At 36.1% G+C, this 20,331-nt stretch overlaps 1 long non-coding RNA gene, 1 other non-coding gene and 1 pseudogene across 5 annotated transcripts in view; 1 reads left to right on the top strand and 2 right to left on the bottom strand.

The window, feature by feature from the left end:
* LOC104858558 overlaps positions 1-20,331 on the bottom strand; it is a 92,173-nt gene that overhangs the window by 23,012 nt on the left and 48,830 nt on the right. The window lies entirely within an intron of this gene.
* Positions 3,968-4,110, bottom strand: LOC117285104. The gene has a single exon (XR_004516085.1). It is a non-coding gene; the product is annotated as a U4 spliceosomal RNA (small nuclear RNA).
* Positions 8,894-8,988, top strand: LOC117285054 (annotated as a pseudogene).

Below are 20,331 nucleotides of genomic sequence, written 5' to 3'. Positions count from 1 at the left end.
GTAGATTTTCCATAAAGCAAAGATTTTTCAGAGTCTCAGTAGAATGTCCAGGGGATTTAGTGAAATCTCTCCAGTCTATTAACCAAAATTCCAATGTTTCCCAGTACTGTGACCCCTAAATCTACACTCAGCTCATTGTTGCTTAACAGCTCTTTTGTGCCAAGTCACCTTGATCTTATTCCACATGTAGAGTTTAATATTTGGTGGAAGACTTAAGGTGATTTTTAAGTAGGTTTTTCAAATTCTTTTCCTCCATATCTCTTTCCTTTCCAGTGTTCTGCCCCATGAATGAATTCCAGCTAGTAATGCTAATGCTCCAGGCTTAATTCCCCTTGAGCATACTTTAAAAGCTCAACCCAGAACAGAAAAGACTGTCATCAACACCTAAGGAAACAGTAATAGATGCCATTAATATACACCCTACACATTTTGGAGGCTCTAACTTCCAAATTCAGCCCATAGTGTGTACTTGTTTGATAACGCCCCAGAATGTAAATCTATCAGATCACTATATCTACACAGTCTCAACCACTACCATGGGAAAAAATGTAGATGCAGTATTAGATGTCCGGACTGACTTATTTTAAAATTTCATGTGTTTTGAGGGAAATAATAATTGAAAGGAACAGTTAACTGCATCAAGTAATAATATATTCAAGAATATACACTGAAGTATAGGAAAGGAGCACTTTATCCCTCTACACTTTGAAAGTTTTTACCTCCAAAGTTAAATTATTTCCTTCTGCTAATCTGCTCATGATTATTCTTCTCAACAGTTAACTAGTATAATATTCCTTTAATTTTGCCTTATTTTACTTTTTAAATGTTCCCCTAAGGACTACCACTGTGCAGTTAATTCATCAGGATCCTAGGAATGCAACTGGGGAAAATAGTTGTTTACTAAATAAATGCCATAAGACATCTTGTTAATTCTCTTTGCTTCCAAAATGATTCAAGGGCCAGGGATTTAGCTCCTTGGTTCAGGTGCTTGCTTTGCAGGTGCAAGGACCTGAGTTCTATCCCCGGTACCAGAAAAAATAAAACAAAGCAAAAAACACTTCCTGCCAAAATGATTCAGTGTTAACTCATAAGACCCAATAGGTATCTGGCTCCTAAATCAGTCAATTCCACATAGTATGTACATAGATCAAGAAAAAAAGCATCCTGAGGGTTTTTGTAATCTATGTCAACTATTTTCTACTCCTTATTTCTTAGAGAATATGTATGTATATTGACTTTAGTTGTTACCCATAGTGGAAACTAACTCCCAGACAGAACCCAGGGTCCAATTACAGTCTGTCAAAAGATTGAATATGATATAAACCCTTCAAAAATCTATTTATTTTGTAGCTGCTCACACACTCCCATCCTTCTTCCTGACATGACATTGAACACAGTTGTTTAAAAAAAGCTGTCTGGGTAGTTACCTGAAGTATTATTCACATGATCTTCATAAAAGCAAGGTCTGACCAGAGTAATTTTCAGTTTCTTTATGACTATTTTAATAAAATGGGTTTTATTACTCATTTCATAAAAAAGACATACAATGTTAAATGTACCCATTAAGGAATGAAGACCTTTATAAAAAAAAAGCTCAATTATTTTAAAATATTAGGTAACCATCATATTCAACAGAAATGCTAAACCAACTATTAGTGCAATCATTCTCTTTGATTGCTCCTACACATTTTGAATATCACTATGGAAACCTACGAAGCTGTCCTTGGTGAAATACAATGGGGATTTTAAAAATACATTTTAAAATCACCTGCAAACAATAGCCTCCAAATCAAAAGCTCTAGAAAGTTTTTCTGTCTTTTAGAAATTTAATCATAATTAATATCTTTCAGCCACCTTGCAAAGAGCAGTGAGTTACTTTTGAACTAAAATTTTTATTCTCTACCTTTCTTTAGATTGGAATAAATGTGAATAAGCATGTACTTTTCCCTGTTTGCCTTTCTGATCATTCTGAACCAGCACAGATATAACTACTACCAACCAACCTAGGGTTCTTTTCCTCTGTTCAGATAGAAATCATGAATCCACAAAGTGCAACTCTGCTAGTGGTCTTGATGTCATCAGATGACACTGGAAAATGCTGGATGCCAACAGTTGACACAGCCAGCTGCTGGCCACTGCTGCCACCAGATGCCATCATCTGGTGCTGGCTTGTGTTGGACACCACAGGTTTTACTGCTGGGTGCTGATTTCTGCTGTTGAATTCCATTGCCTGTTGGTCTCTGGAGTTTTCCAGTATTGACAGCCCCTAATATTTATTGCTTTCTTTCCAACTGACTGCTCCATCCACACTACTCAGGATAAGAATCCCACATTACCTGAGAAATAAATCGAGAGCAGGTTTAGAGGAATACCAAAGTGAGTCTTTAACAGGGTCTGTGCTCAGCACAGGGAGGTCAGTACACTGAAGTGAGCTCTTCTAGACTAACACTAAAAGTGTATGTTGGCTACATAGCAGCTGCACGCCTGACACTAGTCCAAGTGCAGGCTTGTGACTGGTGCAGAGGTCCAAGAGTGCCTCCTCTGTTATGACCACATTCCAGTGAGGGGCCAGGGCTGAAACCAGGCAATCCTTAGGAAGGCCTCCTGAGGGGATCGGGAACGTCAACAATGGACCAAGATCCCTCTCTCTCTGAACTTTGCCATGCCAGGTTCCCCATCCCCTTCTTTAAAAAGGCAACAGTAGCATTTGAAGTGGCAGGAGATGGGTAAGGGCACCATACTGACAGTCAAGCTGTCTTCATGTTAGAGTGAGATGAAGGAAAACAGTCACTAGATAGCTAGGGAGGACACACAGGTAAGCTGTCCTAGTCCGCCAACTAGGGGAGCAGAGGAAGTTGTGGGAGGCAAGCTATGCCCCGCTTCAGGCCATAGGAAGAAAGATGCTTGTCATCTGTCACAGAATGAGAGCACACTGGGGTAAAAGAGAAGGCTCATCTTAGTTGAAATTATTCCAAACTTGTCTGAAATAGCAAACAATGCAAATCTCAGGAGAAAATGGTTATGTTTATTGAAGAAACTGAGTTTAGGAGAACACTTTGTGTCAATTTATTCTCTTATTTAAATAACTGAACGAGATCTGTTTGAGAGAAATGAGGGGGTCTATAGTTTCATCTAGCACTTGAAGTAGTTGAATGCAGCCTCCTTGCTTGCCAGAGGGCAAGAAATTGTATTCCAAATGCCATTCTGTTTGAACATCTAGTTGAGGATATGGGATGTGGAAGAAATAGGAACTCAAAGTATGCATAATATTTACCAACGCTGAACAAAGGAGTATATGAACGTTAATAAACAGGGGGAGGGAGGGGAAAGAAAAGGGACATAAAAGATTAAGATGTGTTATGCACATGTACCAGCTCCCCAACATATTATTGTTATATACTGCAAATATATGCTAATACAAATTGAAAAAAAAAACAAATAATACACATCTATTCTTAGTAAAAATTCACTAACAAGGCCTACACTCCATTTAGCACCTAACAAAGATTTTAGGCTTCTAAACAGGTCGAAATGAAAGTACATATTGCATTCTTGGTTTATGATGATCTAACCCAGTGGTCTTTAACCTTGGCTGCAATTGAATAATATAATGAGTTTTAATCCCCACCTCCTGAAAATTGGACTTAGGTGGCCTAAGGTATGACTCAAGTGTCTTTTTGAGGAATTCACTTCCAAATCTTCTCTTTGAAAAGTTTTTAGACTAAAGAATCTACTTCTATAGCTTCAAAGGTCAAGAAAATGTCTTGTCCATCCCCTAGCCAAGGTGTGCTTTCCTATTGCATCACTTCCTCTGAGTACACAGGTATCCACCATTCTATTGAGTTGAATTGTGATGTTTCATGCCAAAGTGAGTTGAAATGCCTTAGTGTGATTGCTTTTAGGGGTCAGCTGTTAGAATTCAAAGGCAGAGTCATTTTATTACAGGCAGTCACAGTACTCCTCCAGTCCTAATCTCTGACACCCAAGACTTTGACATGAGGCTGAAGTCATCAGCCCAGACAAGACACTTGCTTGGGAAAAGTTTTCAATTAGGAGTAATCATGCCTCAAATGAACATCATTGGCTACAATACTGCTGCTGAGCAAAGCTTGACAAGATGCTTCCTTGGGATGAATTTCTGCTCAGAGTTCCTTCTGACCTTGACTATCAACTCCTTCTATTATGACACACTAGTTCATTGACCATTCTGAACCTCCAGCAAAAGATTTTAAGGTTTGTACTACAAAGTCTGTTGGCCCCCAAATAAAGCCATGGGGAATATACCTAATTTTTTTTCACCACCAATAGATCCTAGTGCCTTATGAAATCTAAAAAGTATTCTAATATTCTCTTATCCTTAGGATATTTGCCTTATTTTTTCTTAAATTAAAAGGATCATTTGTTTACTAGCACTAAGCAAATAAAATCTCTGAAAAAGTGATTTAACTTCTACATCTCTCAAAATAAAGACTATTAGCAGCTTTTAAATGACAATTCTCTCATAGCAACATCAAAACCATTCTTAAAAACACAAAAGTTGGAACACTCTCTGCTGAGCTTTGGCATTCATATACTCAGTTGATCAACTACTGTATTAGTTATTTTCACATCACCGAGATGAAATATCAGACTAGCAACTTAAAAGAGAGGAAAGGTTTATTTTGGCTCAAGAATTTAGAGGATTCAGTCAATGATTAGCTGGCTGTCAAGGGAGAAGTGGCAGGCTAGAAGGATGTGGTGAAGGGCAGTTGTTCAGTACATGGCAGGGAGGGGCAGGGAGGAAGGGGGAAAGGAGAGGGAAGAAAAGGGAAGAAAGAAGGGGAGGGGAGGGGACAGGACAGGACAGGGACTAGGGACAAGAATACACCCTTTTAGGACATGCCTTCAGTGACCCACATTTTCTGACCAGGTTCTACTGCCTAATAGCATTCAGCTAGGAAATCATTAAGGGATTAATCTACTCATGAGGATTGAGCCTCCATAATCACGTCTCCTTCAAGAAGCCTCACCTCTGAACACGAGACTCTTGGGGGACATGTTAGATCTAAACCGTAACAACTAGTCACACTTCTTCTATGCAGAGTCATTCTATTTTCAAGGTAAAGTGTTCTTTCTTCTGTTTTAATTTGGAGAGAAAATCTACTGTTGATATATGCTGTAATTATCAAAAAAAGAGAGAAGATATTTTGGAGAAAGTTATGGTCACGTCGTAGAATTTTATGGCAGCAATAATAAATAGATTTGAGCATAGACTTTTATTTCTCCATTTCACTTTGTAATGATTTTATGTAAACATAGTGAAGTTGGTAAGTGGGTTAAAACCACTTTTGCTTCTATCATACCGTTGAATTTTATTAATTTTAATTAACTGACTAAGGTTTTAAAAAAGTACAAAATTAGCAACCACATTTGCTATGACTGGAGTGACTATTATGTGAATTAAAAAATACCTAAGGGACATAATCTTTCTATTTTAAAGTTCTAAAAAACCTGGGAAGCAAAAGCAAACTAACACTTGGTGCTTAAAAGCATCAATAACCTAAAACCGATATGCAACTATCTTCTAAATAGCAAAAAAGCTTTCTGAAACATAATTTTTTAAAAAATCAGCATATTGTCCTCTCAGCTTACTATCCAGTGGTGGGGTTCTCTGCACAGACCTGGAGGATTTTCACTCACTGTCTCATCCAGTGTCCTTTTACTTGACCTTCTGGTACCAAAGACTGAAAACCTAAAATCACATTTTTAAGGAACTCTTACAGCTAGGGTTCTGAATATGATATAGGTATGGAAGATAAGATAAACCCCTTTGGCAGGCAGAAATGAGGTAGAAATTATATTTTACTAATTCTGCTTCTGCTTTGTTCTTCAGTGCTGTTTGGTTTTTGTGGCAGCCTTAGTGTGATGTGAGATCCTGTGTGGTTCACGGGGGCTGAGTGGCAGGACATGAGGCATCCATTTTTTTTTCTGGCATGAAGGGCAGTGGGCCCTGCATGGTTGGGAGCTGGCCACAGAGATAACAGTTTCCTGACTACAGCACATTTCTCATCATAGCCTCACACCATTGTGGCAGGGTCCTTACCTTTAGTCCTGGTGCAGGTGCTCCCTAGTTTAGCAGAGTCACAAAGACAGTGTCCAAAAAACGCGTGAGAGTGTGTTTCTTTAGCCTTCTTTGTGATTCTAAAACCACTTAATACTTTGTAAAAAAGTCATTTTCTACCCAAAACACTGTTTTTGTTATTGAACATCCACAGGAATACTGTATATGAATGTCTAGCAATTATAAAATCCATTGTCAATATTATATTGTATTCAAACTGGCTAGTGTGATTATATTCATTGCAACTGAACACTGATGAACATATTCACTCTATATTAATATGTGGCTCATACAGAGCTTTTTAAAAATTATCATTGAATGGCTTTTTGATAGAACAAACTAGGTTCATTTTTAAAGCTTATCTATTCCCATATTTCTATAGAACCAATGTAGCACAATGCAGAACACATAAGTATTAATACACATTTAAAAAGTCAGTTAGTTTACTGTGATAATTTTCCCAAATATTTTCATTGTTTTCATGCAGTGAAACAGCCGGACTTCAAGGACCTATTATCCGCTATGATAAATATCTACTCAAGCTATTTGAAAATACTCAGCAAAGTATTTAAAGACTCTTAAAACCAAAACCAAAATTTACTCAGTTCTCTGTCTCTTCCTTGTCTTGATCTTTATTTTCCTATTCTCTATTTTTTTTCATATTAACTTTTCATAGTGGATCAGAATATTCAGCTTTTCTAGTCTCCAAAGGCCAATGTTATCTGACGGTCACAGGTCATGACTGTCTGGCCTCTAGTAACAAAGACTACGCTTATTATGATTATTTGTTGGTCTGCTTCTAGATGTGTCTGTTTTTAGGTGTTTAGTGTATTTAAGTTTGTACTAAACAGTACAAGAAATGCCTAGCAAACTACAACATCCTGGTATTCTGTCTCATCTTAGTGGTAATGTGGCCTGTGTCGTCAGATAAAAATAGCTATTAATCAGTTGACAGAGCAGATGCTAATAATTCTTGCCATCTTGTAAAGCAGTGGTAAAAGTCTGGGTCTTCTTTATCTTCATTGCAACTTGTTAATTTCACATTTTTCATTCAAAACTTACAATATTCTAATCCTAGTACCAGTACTATGCTAGCCAGGACGCTTCTTGGATAACACAGCAGAATTCAATTCATACTGATTTAAAGAGAAAGGAAGCACAGTCATATGTAACAGGGCCTGTGGGTCTTCAGACACAGCTGCATCCAGATATTCAAACCATGCTTTCAGGTTGGGAGTTTAGTGTGATTCAGGTCAGTCCTTTCTGTGTGACGGAATTGACATCCACCGGCATCCCTAGCCTCCTCTCCTACCAACAGAAAGAAATTGTAGTTCTCAATTTTTTAGGAAACATCCTAAGGATTCAATTGCTCTAGTTTATGTTAGTTTTCATTAGAGAACTAATTATAATGACCAGGAAAAAGATAATTTCATTGCAGGTCTGGCTATATCCAGGCCCTATTGCTTTGGACACAGTGTAAGATTGGCCCCAATTAAATATTCTAGAGCAGATTTTCTTAAGAAAGAAGAGGTCTGATCACAGAATCAGTGTGAGGTGATGTTTTTCTTAGCAAAAACCTGTTCATTATATAAGAACTATTATTTGTATATATGAAATCTGAATTATTAAGTTATTCTAAAAGGTTAATTTATTGTTATGTTGCTCCATACTATATTCTATATAATTTTATATAGAATCATGTTCTGTATTTTATTATTTGCAACTGAAATAATCAAAATTGATAAAAATTATATTTTAAATGTCTGATGTCTGGTTCAAGATGATAAAATTATATTATTTATGTGCAAAATATCACCCTTTTATTTATGAAATATTTATTTCATCCAAAGCATTATTTAGTAAGATATACATTTAAATAAAGACCATCTAAAGTACATCTTAGTTTTATGTTGCTTAAAATAACTGTATCGTCTGCCAAAAGACCATTATTTATTTCTGCATGTGTTATTAGAATACAAATTTTGTTAAAGCAATTTTTAAAAATTCTGAACAATTACATTCAATTTGAGGGACAAAAAATGGTTTTACCTAGTAAAGAGTTATTTGTTATTATTTCAAAGCACATTCTTAGACACTCTTAGAATGGTAAGGATGCTGCTCAATGCCAGTGTGGTCTCAGTCTCCTTCTGTCCTATTTGTACCAGGAGATGTTCTAGTCCAGTGGCATATGTGAGCAGGGGGCTGCTTGTTATCATTGAAAGCTCTAAAGGGTTCGCCATCGCTGTTGCAGACCCTCAACCAGTAGCATTTTCTTACATTTCGTTACTCTGTCAATATTGGAAATGAAATGTGTAGGTTTTTTATCTTAGAAATTGCAGCTCCTTAAAATATAGAAATTCTCTTATTAATGAAAAAGTAGAAAATGGATATTCATTCCTCAACTGGTAGCTTTCTGCCATAGTGTTTTAAACTTTGATCCATCTTGCACTCAAGCATTTAACCTACCACAGCTACCTACTAAACACTGGTGAAAACCAGTCAGCTGCAGACTTGTGTGATTTGACAATTTCCACGTGAATTGCAAATGTTGTCATCATTGACTCTAGAGTTTTTTCCTAAAATTATTTGCTCAAGCTGCACGTATACTAAAGTTAGAAAAAGTCGGGTGTGGTGACGCATGCCTGTAATCCCAGCACTTGGGAAGCTGAGGCAAGAGGATCGCTGTGGGTTCGAGACCAGCCTGGGATACATAGTGAGTTCCAGGTCAGTTTTAACTACATAGTGAGAACCTGTTTCAAAAAAACCAAATAAATAAATAAATAAATAAATAAATAAATAAATAAAATTAGAAAAATACAAAGATGCTTAGATTTGCATGGGCCCTGCTCAAGGATGACATATAAACTCACAAAGTACCCATATTTTTTCACCAGAAAAAAAAATTGAGGAGATAGATATGTTTAATCTGATTTTAAAAAGTATACAATGAGTACATGTATTGAAACATCACGCAGTATCCCATTAATAATAATATAATGATAATGTGTAATAGGGGCTGGAGAAGCAGTTCAGTCCTTCCTAGGTTCAATCCCCAGTGCAGAGAGAGAGAGAGAGAGAGAGAGAGAGAGAGAGAGAGAGGGAAGAGAAGGCATGATAAAGTTTGAATGAACCTTGCACTTTATAATAGGTCAACAATTTAGCAAGATAAATGTATCATTTTTAAAAAATAATATAAATTTTATTTTAAGCCTTTTAACTTTACCCAGAGCAAATTATATTTAAGAAATGTTGACCAAAGGGGAAATAAACCAAAAGTAGCCTGTGAGACAAAACCAATGTTCATATTTACGGAGTAAATTGTGCTTTTAATCAGTAATATTCCCACTTGCTTTCACTGAGAGCAGAATGATTGCATTCACTGGTTGGTTGAATTTAGGTATCTGCATTATTCAACTCAGCTTACAGGGCCATTTAAGATTGTACAAGACATCTTTAAGGGGAGATGTTTTCCGATGAGATCGCAGGTAGAAAGAAACAATGAGATCGAACAGATATCTGAGGGTATGCAAGGGCTGGCGAGATAGAAAAAAATGGGGCTACCAAATTTTTAAAGTGACAGTATATGTGCCTCTGACCTTTTCTAAAACAAGCCATAGTATATTTAAAATTGTATGAACATAGGTTGTTATTGTTATTAAAACGAGAAGCTAATGGCAGAGTTTCTCCAAATTTCATGTGCTCCTAATATTTCCTCTTTCACTAATATAGGCTTTAGAGTTTCATAGGATTTACACCTTATGAATTAGATAGCTCACTGGGATGGCTCATTATGTACTCCCAGCTATTTGTGAAGCATTTTGTTTGCTTCTCAGAAGGAATTAGTACTAAAAAGTGATACAAGGCCTATGTTTGTTCATACATTCAGTGATAAGGACTAGTTTTATGTCATCACAGGTAATAAAAAAAAAATGTTTTTTTGATACCGGGGATCAAACTCAAGACCTTGTGCTTGTGAGGCAGATGGTGCAACCACTGAGCTAAATCTCTGGCCTGGTAATACAAATTATAAGGAAAAAAATCTCAAGATCTCAAGAGGCAATTAAAAATGAGTATAATTTTTTTGACAAGAAAATAAAAAAATTATAATGAAATACTTTCAATCCACCCTTATTTCCCAAATTCCCTACTTTCAGCAGCCCCCAGACTAGATTTATGCAATCCTAACAACTGCTTTGCAGAGAAGCAGATTGAAGACAGGTCAGTGATCCAAACCACTTTCCCATGGCATCAAGAAGAGATCTCTTGGGGCCGGGGATGTAGCTCAGCGGTTTGGTGGCCTGCCTTGCAAGCTCAAGGACCTGAGTTCAATCCCTGGTACCAAAGAGAGATCTCTTTTTGAAGTTCAGTAAACTAAAAATTAAAATAGAAATATTTATTTACTTGGCAGAACTTTGTATCTTTGAGTATATTTGAGAAAATGAACTTCTGAAGTCCTACAGTTATCATCAGGGATAAGTCTTAAATATTAATTCAACTGGAGTCCAGGTTATCTCTCCATAAGGACTTAGCATTGCTACTTACAGCTGTCAAGTGCATGGACAAAGGATGTCATGTTGAAATTAAACACATACAGGCTGGAAGAGGGATGTAAGAATTAAGTAACATAAACTGTCTAATTGAGAAAAAAGGATTCACCATGGAAAGTATGGTACTCCTGCTCTGAAACAGGTTATAGTACCCATAAAGGGCACTTGAAAGACCATCAGAGATGGGCTGTACACCCTGGTCTGACATTGGATGGCTATGTGACTTGGAGCATGATAAAATATCACAATATTTACAGCTGGAAAAGAAGCCCTCTTATGTTATAGGTGGCAAAAAACATGCACAGGAAATTCATAAAAGAAATACAAATGTAAAATAAATACATTAAAGTGCTTAATCTCACTAGTAGTTAAATCAAAATTAAATCAAAATTCAAATCAAAATTAAAATAGGACACATTATTTCTATCAGGTTAGCAATTTTAAAACGTTGAAGGTGAGAAGAAATGGTCACCTTTATACATAAAAGGCCATATAAAATTTGAAATAATTCCAGGGTATTATTTCCTAATTGTAATAATAATAATAATAATAATAATAATAATTTTATATAACTTTAAATGAGGCTAAAAAATGTAAAGTACAATAATATTCAGAATGTGTTTTCTTTCCTAAGAATGAAACTGAACACCAATTTTTGCATAGCAATTTATACTTATTTTGGTTAGAATTAATCATATACCTATAGTTGTGCTAGGGCATTTTTCATATATAGCATGGCTACTTAGATGTATCAAAAGTTCATCCACTGTTTATATTTGCAATAAAGTGTCATTGTTCCATTTAAAAAAAGAAGAAAGAATAGAAATGCCAAAACATCCTCAGAGCGGCATGGGAGCCCTGGCTGCCTTCACTGTGGCTATTTTTAGCCTGCCCTGCTTCTGTGGACTGGGTCAGAGGGAATGCCAGGGGCACGATGGTGTCCTTGGCAGAAGCAAAACAGGCTGCAGGATGTTTAAAAGAAGCTCTGCCAAAATAATTCAAAGGGCATGTAATGAAGTGCTTCTTTTTTTAAAAATTAAGTTTATTGGTACATTTTAGGTACACAATACAGTTACATTCATCATTGGGATCTTGTATCTTTACATGATGTATCTTGGTTCTTATTTTCCCCCTATTCCCCTGCCCTTCCTTCAAACCCTCCACCCCTCCCTGTTTACAAAGACTTTGCTTCCATTTTTTCATTTTGTCATATTTGAAGTGCTTATTTCTTAACGGATTGCTTTGTTAATTCTTTTTTTTTCTTTTATTGAGTTTGTTGGTATATTTTAGGGATACAGTATAGTTATGTACATTATTGGGATCTTGTATCTTTACATGACTTGGTTCTCATTTTTAATTCTTAAATATCAAAAACCTGAGCTTGAGGAGAGACCACAGACGTCCTTGATAAACTGAAAGGAGCCTAAGGACCACCACAGTCTTCTGTCCAAGCATTTCAATTGGCACATGGTGCTGATGGGCTTACATCATGAAGCTCACCGGAGCTTTGTTTGGAAAGATTATACAGGCTTTAGATCATCCGTCCTAAAGTTCACTGTTCCCAGTAAAATCAGAAGGAAATCCTCAACTCTACATCAAAGGAATTTCTCAGAAGGATGAGAGGGATTCATCTTGTTTCTTGGATTCCCATAATTACTACATGGAATTGCTAATTTTTATACAATCTTCTAAAAAGACACTGTTTTATTGTTTTTGTTTGCTTTCTCTTGAGTTTTTACTAAACAATTTGGATAATAATTATCATATGTTTCTTGAAGCCAGGTGTAGGGTGACAGACATATAACTTAATATGCTCAAACAGACTTTTAGCACTGACTGGGATCTGCTGCTGAGTTCTCTCCAAACTTGTAAAATTCAATTACACTGTTGTCCCACGTTCCTCATATGAATCCTGATTCTTCCAGTACTGACCACTAGGACACTGTTCACAAGCCTCACCACCCTTCTTTTTCCATTCCCTTTTACATAAGTATTGTTCTAGAACAGGTCATATTTCATGAATCGCCAAAGATGGACCTCAAACTGAGGTAAGTTAGAAGAAATAAAAACAGGCAGAAAAAAGACAAGGAAATTTGTAACTTTTAAATTGTGTTTTAAAAAGACTGAAGCTTCAGGACACAAAATTACTCACAGTTATCCATATCTGTACTCCATGGCTATACTCCCTAGTCTCTGATTTTGTGTGTCTGCGTGTGTTTCTTCTGGACCCATTACATCCAAGTCTCTTAAAGATTCTATTAAGTCTGAATATTGGCTTAGCAAATAAGGTAAAAAGCAGAAATCTAACCTGAAGCCCAGAGATAAAGCACTTGCCTAGTGAAGGCCTGGGTTCAATCTCCACTACGTGGGACCAGTAAAAACAACAACAAAATGCAATACATTGGGTCTACAACTTTCCCATGTAAAACAGGCCTTTTACTTGTGAATGACCCTTTACTTTTATGCCCATGGATGAATTAACACATTTCTCCTGTAAATTGAGCCCAAGCATCTACAGATTCATAAATTCCACAGGTTTCTACCCCGCCAACACATGAATAGTCCCATAATGCATCTCTCTTGAACCCCCGATTCTGCCTGAGTTTGTACCTTAATTCTGCCCTAATAAAACCTTTCTATACCTATCACTGATATATTAAAATTCTTTTTTGGGGATGACAGTCAAAAGCCTACTCTGTGGGCCAAGTTGAGGTCCCCACCTTCTCTTTGGGGGAAAATTCCTTAGACCCATCAAATGACAAGATTCATCCAGCAGGTTTTACCACATAAATCTGAATTTTTCAAATTCAAACTGCATAAACACTAGGCAATTGTTTATTTCTTGAGTCTGGTTCTGAAAAAGCCCAGTCTTTTCTGACTGATCTCCATATGCAACCCCAAACTGTAGACTAAAATGGTTACCTCTCTGTCTACCCAAACATCAGGTCTGCTCAGAGTTCAGAGCCAGCATCAATTCAAATAGTCTCTTTTTAAAAAATCAGTTTTGACAGATCTTTCCCCCAATTATTATAATTTCGTTCATTCATTTCTTTCTTTGTTGCTTCACAGTGAGCAAATCAGCTCTTTATACCAACCAGTTTCCTTCAGGCAATTTTTCTACTTTCCTACCAGTCTACTTTCCTCTTTATTCCGGTCCTATCTGCTTACTTCTGTCTCCTAAGGTCTCACCCAGGCCCTAGTGTTGGGGGTCTATCATGCTACTTAAATTTCCCAGGTTGGCACTTCTTTTCCTAGCTATTCATATTTTCTGTAATTTTTCCTAATAACTTGGTCAGGATGCCTCTATTTGCTCTTCATTTTTAATCAAGACTGATAAGAATTGGGTCTGGAATGTTCTTCAGAGGCCTATGTGTTAAATGTTTACTCTCCCTAGGGTGGCAAACTAGAAAAGTGGTAGACATTTTAAGAAGTGGAGCTCAGTGGAAGTACTTCTGACCATTGGGGCCATGCTGTCGAAGGGGGTGATGGGACCTGCCATTTCTATTTCTCCCTGCTTCTCACCACATGAGGTGAGCAGCTTGTTGAATCCCTGCCATGATGTGCTGCCTCCCCAAAGGCCCAACACCAACAGGGCCCATTGATTATAGACTGAAACCTCCAAAACTGTGAGCCAAAACAATCTTTTTCTCTTACTAAGTTTACTTACATCAGGTCTGTTTCACAGTAATAGGAAGCTGACTAACACCAACTTCTTTTTAAGGTATCATTTGAAAAGGATCTTCCTTTCGATCAAGAACATTTTTTAAAAAATTATTATTTGTGTTCCTAGCTTTGCTTCTGTTTTCAATACTTTTCTGGTTGACTAGTTGTCCATACTTTGAAAGGTTTTTCAGTTTATTTGGTTTTATTCTACCTGGACCTATAAAATATGGTAATGCTGTTAAGCAGGTAGTTGGACATTAGCCATCCTGAGGAATAAATGGGGAAGGGCCCAAAATAGGTATTTTAGGGCCATATATAGTTAAGTGACTTGTAAACATTATTTCTTCTTGTTTATAGTCAATCCTTCTTCATACAGTCTTGCATCTTTCTGATCTAGTCAGCTTTATCAGACTTCTCAACTGACCCTCTTGGACTGAAAGTTAGCAAGGCTGGGGACCCTGACTACATCCCTGAAAGGCCCTCTTCCAGCAGAATGTAGCCAGAATGACTGTCCACCAATACCCTAAATAATTTTAGAGTGCCAATTCTTGAGAGGGTATGTTAGGAAGGTAGTTAGATGTTGGTGGGTCTGAGGGAAAAGTGGTAGGGAATATCTAAAACAGTATGCATTGTCAGTTGAGTAAAGAAAAACATCAATATATAATATATTTATAATCATTTATTAGGTCTCAAACCTAAAGCAATCTCACAGAATATAATGACGATTTAACATACACATTGGACACTATCTTTCTGATACCTGATCGTCTAGTTCCAAAACAAGGAATATGACATTCCTGGATGTCGAAGCCTAGAGCCCAGTGATATCAGGATTGAGAATGTTCTTTGAAGGTCCTCTTGTCTTGGGCTAGGCCAGTTAAATGTAAGAACTTACATTTCTTTATTTTCTTTTTTAGGTTCCTGACATGATTAAAATCCCTGAGCAAAAGCTGACCATCCAAATTGGACAGGAAGACATTTTTTGCAAAATACCTTCTAAGTAGTAAAATGTCAATTAATATCAGAAATATCCCAGTTCCCTGAACTCCCAAGGATTAACTTTGTGTTCATAAAAAAGTCCCCAAATTCACTCTTGGTACAGATGCCTTTGTGGCACTTCCTACATTCTTGCTTGAAGGCGTAATACTCTCTGTATCTATTTTACAATAAATTATACTCATACTTCTACATGGCTGCTCATGAGTCTTAATTAAATTCTTTCTTCAAGGGCACAACATACTCAGAACCTAAAAAGTGAGGTTCATTGTTGCATCAAGCTTGGCTTCTTGGTGACAATGGGACCATATAATTCTTGGCTTTAATATTTTTTACTTTTCTGATTTTATACAAAACCTTTACTTCTCCAGTGGTGCTAATCACCTTACCTTGACTACATAAAGGCCATATTTCATTATGTACCAGATAGGATATTTTTAAAATTATTAGTAATATTATTGTTCTCTTTTATTAAACAAATAGTCCTATGTCAGTCCTACATGCTGGGTATTTTATATTTGTCATTGTTTAGCTCAAAATATAATAGACCAAAATAGTATAAAGAGAACAATGCATAAATACATTTCAAGAGGATTTTTGTTATATTCCTTTTACTCTTAAGTGAAATAAATAGGTCATACGTGTAAATACTAAAGAGTTTCTGTGGTGTGAGAAAATGAAAGTGTAAATAAGGATCAAAATGTGTAATTAGATAATGTGAAATAGGAAGAAAAGGTCTAAAGGGGAAGGGGAACTTGAAGGGGTAGGGAAAAGGAAAAAGGAAGGGAAAGGAAAATATATGAGAAAAAGGAAAACATGGAAACAAAGTCTCTGTAAATAGCGAGGGTTGGAGGGGTTGAAGGGAGGGCAGGGGAAAGGGGAAAAATAAAAACCAAGATATATCATGTAAAGGTACAAATTCCCAATGATGAATGTCATCATATTGTAGATCTAAAATGTACCAATAAACTTAATGAAAAAAAGAGGAAAAAGCTACCTAACAAATTTAGCTAGAATTTCCCTCAAATTAATACCACTTGAAGTTTCACAAAACCAGTGCTTTGTCCAACATACTTCAGAAATGGCAACATTGTACAAATTCTTCATTGTATAAAATCAAAAAAGCATACATTCTTACCTTCATTTATAGATATGTGGATAATTTCAGAATGACTACTCTTCTTGCTCAAGTAGAAATAACAGTTAAGAATCCAACATGGGGCTGACAGACTTTAAGGCGCATGCCACAGATCACTATGTTGGTAGATTCAACATTTTTAAACTTCATGGTGTTTTGCCATTAGCTATTGCATTTACAACGAGGAAATACTTTCCCAGTCTGTAAAAATTATCTGATTCAGAGAAGAAGTCACGCACATCATTGACAAAGTTTTTGAAGATTTTTGACATGAATACAGGTTATTTTACTTTGGTCTTAACTATTAACATAAATGGAAATATGAACCTACATTCATTTTGAAACTTCAGTTATTTTTCAACTGCAAATATAAGTTGACTATGTGTATAGAATCTCACAAAAACGTCCTGTGAGAATTGATTGCATACAATTCACAATAAAAGGTAAATTTTTATTTGCAAGTAAATAAACTCATTATTTGTAAGCTTTGGCCTATGTCTCCTTTATACTAGTCACATTTCTAATAAACTCATGTACAGTGCTCCCATGCTTTTACTGAAAGCACCATATGAAGCACATATGAGCACAACACTGATTCTTTTGCACCCCTTGTCAGCTGCCTTTGTCCTCAAACTTCTCATTCTTGTAAAATGGGCATCTTATGATGCATTTTTGCACCTCACATTAACAAAACAACTACAGTTAAAGCTTAGTGACTTTTGATTAAAACATATAAAAGTTAAAAAGTTTTGTGATCGATCTCCTCTATATCCAAGTGCAGACAAAAAACCGGCTGGTACCTGGGAATGTAGCTCAGTGACACAGCAGCTGTATAGAATGCAAAGGCCCTGGTTGGATCTCCAGTACAAAAAGAGAAAGAGAGATTTGAGTTTAATATCTCAGGATAATGCTCTGTGTTCAAAATCAACCATGTTCTGTGTTCACTGTAGAAAGAAAGAAGCTAAGAAATCAAAGATAATAAAAAAGCTTCTTGGCCCTTTAAATTCAATGGAATTCTTTCTAAAAATTGATTTTAAAAATATTTAGACAGTCTAAATGGATTCAGCAGATACCTGGTACTTGCTATTTTTTAATAGCAATGGCTATTTTAATGGCTATAATTTTATTATTTTAATAGCTATAATTGATGTATATTTTAACCTCAGAATCAAGCCTTTCTCAATTCTTACTTAGGTCTCCTTCATTAAATTTTATTTAGCCCATCTATGAGAGATTATACTTGCTCTGAGTGTGCTTTATTAATTAAATTAGCATACATGAAGTATAAAAGTCCTGCGATGAAAGGCTTCCTGATGGAGGTCAGGGAAGGCTTCTCTGAGGGGAAGGAACTCAAAGTTGGGAAGCCCTAGGAGGTAATGGAGTCAAAAGGGAGAGTAAGGTGCCTTCTGAGGGAGGGTACAGCAGGTGAAAAGGTCCTGTGGTGCAGAGGAACACTACAAAAATGAGGGGCTGAAGAGCCTTTCAATGGGCTAAAGAAAAAAAAAATGGACTGTGCCTCAGGATGAAGCCAGAGTGGTAGGACTCATCCCTACATGTGAGCAACTTAATAATTTATATATTTTACCTTAAAAGCAATGGTGTTTGGTCAGTTACTAAGTGTTGTGGTCTCCTCTAAATACTTTGTATGTTTTACCTTACTTTATCCTCATGCAAGTTTTTGGGAAAGTCCTATTATTACCTTATGTTAGGTAAGGAAATAGGTTGTAGAAAGAATAAGTTACAGTTGGTGGCAGATCCCAGGTAGAAGAGAGGTGAAAAGTATATTTTCTATTCATTGAATTAGATGCTTACAAATATACTGTGAAGCTGTGAAATAAATCCCAGTTATGAAAACTTGCAATTTTCAGCATTTTAAAAAGTTGTTCCTCTTCTCAAATATAATACAAACCTATTTATGCCTTTTGTCATATTTCTAGTGTGTATATATGTGTGTGTTTTCTGTCAAATTATTTAACTCCAAGGGACATTTTCTTTCATCACTTTTCACTCTGAGGGATTATCCTTAAGACTAGGACTCAGGGCTCTGTGCTTTAAAGCATCCTAGTATTCAGTTGGGAAATATTCAACAGAAGTGTATAGAAATATTCAGTAGAAGCCTCAACTAATTTGACCCTGTTCTCATTTACTAGGGAAACCACACTTCTAAAATGTAGATGCAGGCTAATATATTAGAGGCAGTGACACAGGTTGAGTTAGGATAGACAACAAGTCACAAATTTAAACAGCTTAGCATTATTCTTAGCAAGTGTGACTATGACAAACCTAGAACCTGTAAATAATCCCTTGCTCACTTTACCAAGAGGTATAATTAAGTCATAAGCTCTATAAATAATAGAGAATGAATCTTCTGTACCATGACTGCATGCTGTGGATACAGTTGCGTAAACACACACATATATGTGTACATACATGTATTGTTTCCTAGTAATAAATAGCTCTACATATTCTCATTTTTAAAAATATGTCTGAATTTAGCTAAATTCAAATGAACAGATGGAACAAAGTAAAACTGAATCTCAAATATCAATACATCCCAACTGAATCCAAACCACTGACACATCTCTTTACAAAGATGGATAACCCTCTTCTCTGAAAGAGGTTGGATAGGTGTACTGTCTTAAGCTCTTTAGGGACAGGAAGACACTGTTCTCACAACCCCACAGTCTGCTTGTAGGGTACTTCTTCTCTCCCTTCTTTGCTAAACAATGCCTGCTAGTAAAGCTCACCTAAGCTAGTACATTAGCACTTAATGGGACGTTGAGAGATTTAAAACTCTGTATTGCACAAGTCATTTACCTGCCAATGAGGCACACAGTGCTCATAGCACTGTGAAGCACATATTTCATATTTCATGAGAAGCAGAAGAGTAAAGTGATTTTTAAAAGGTTCTCACATAAAACTTCCTGAGTGGGAAACCTGTGACTGGCTTTATAAATTTGGAAAAGTCATTTAAATGCTCTAAAGTCTCTTTTTTCTCATTTTTAAAATAATAAAACTAGTACTGATGAAAAGAGTACATGATTTTAAATAACATATCCCAAACACTTAAATATACCACACACTGTATTAATCACTTATATTAAATCATATAATCCTCATGGCAACTCTAAGAAGTACAACAGATATTATTATTATTAGATAATGCATTATTATTATTAATCACATTTTAGATAAAGAGGTAGAAATTATTATTTTACACATTGTAGATAAAGAAATGGTTACATGAAGTTCACTAATTTATTCAAGGCTACAAAAGACGACTGCCCTGTCTTTATGTAAAATGTTGATATTTTATTTATTATAGCTTTGAGTTACTTTTGATTTTTGAAACTATTATTAAAATGTTACTTATTTAAAAACTGAGTCATTGGGTGCTTTTTATTTTCTACTTGAAGCAAATACCTCACTTGTCTCACCTCTTTCCAAGCCCTGAATTATTTACCACTAAGAGTTTTATGCATTGATCGAGAGGATGCTTATAAAATGTTTTGCACTATTAAATGGTAGTTGTCATTGTTACTGATATTGTTTTACATAAATGAGAAAAAAAGAAAAAGCAAGTTATTTTTCTAAAGAAGCCCATAATGGCAAGTTGAAGAATTTACAGATCTTAATTCTCTCTTCTTACAATATGAAATTCTGAACATCATGTTTTATGCTATGGTTTGTGTGTAGATTTCCCCCAAAGCCTCATGCTATTTCGGAGCCGGCTGAATCTAGAGCGTGATTGATTCTTGGTCGGGCTAGGCCTGAGCGCACTAGGGTTTAGGGCATGAGTGCTACTCGCTGTAAGTAGTCTGAATAAGATAAAAGGGACAGAAAAACACTGTTAAGGTCTCTTTTTGCTTTGGCTGTCTTCCACCCAG

Source organism: Fukomys damarensis, unplaced genomic scaffold (genome assembly GCF_012274545.1).
Source record: "Fukomys damarensis isolate Sample0158 unplaced genomic scaffold, DMR_v1.0_HiC HiC_scaffold_5, whole genome shotgun sequence".
In the NCBI taxonomy this organism is placed as follows: domain Eukaryota; kingdom Metazoa; phylum Chordata; class Mammalia; order Rodentia; family Bathyergidae; genus Fukomys; species Fukomys damarensis.
The sequence above is the reverse complement of the archived record's forward strand: the minus strand, read 5'-3'. Positions and strand labels throughout refer to the sequence as shown.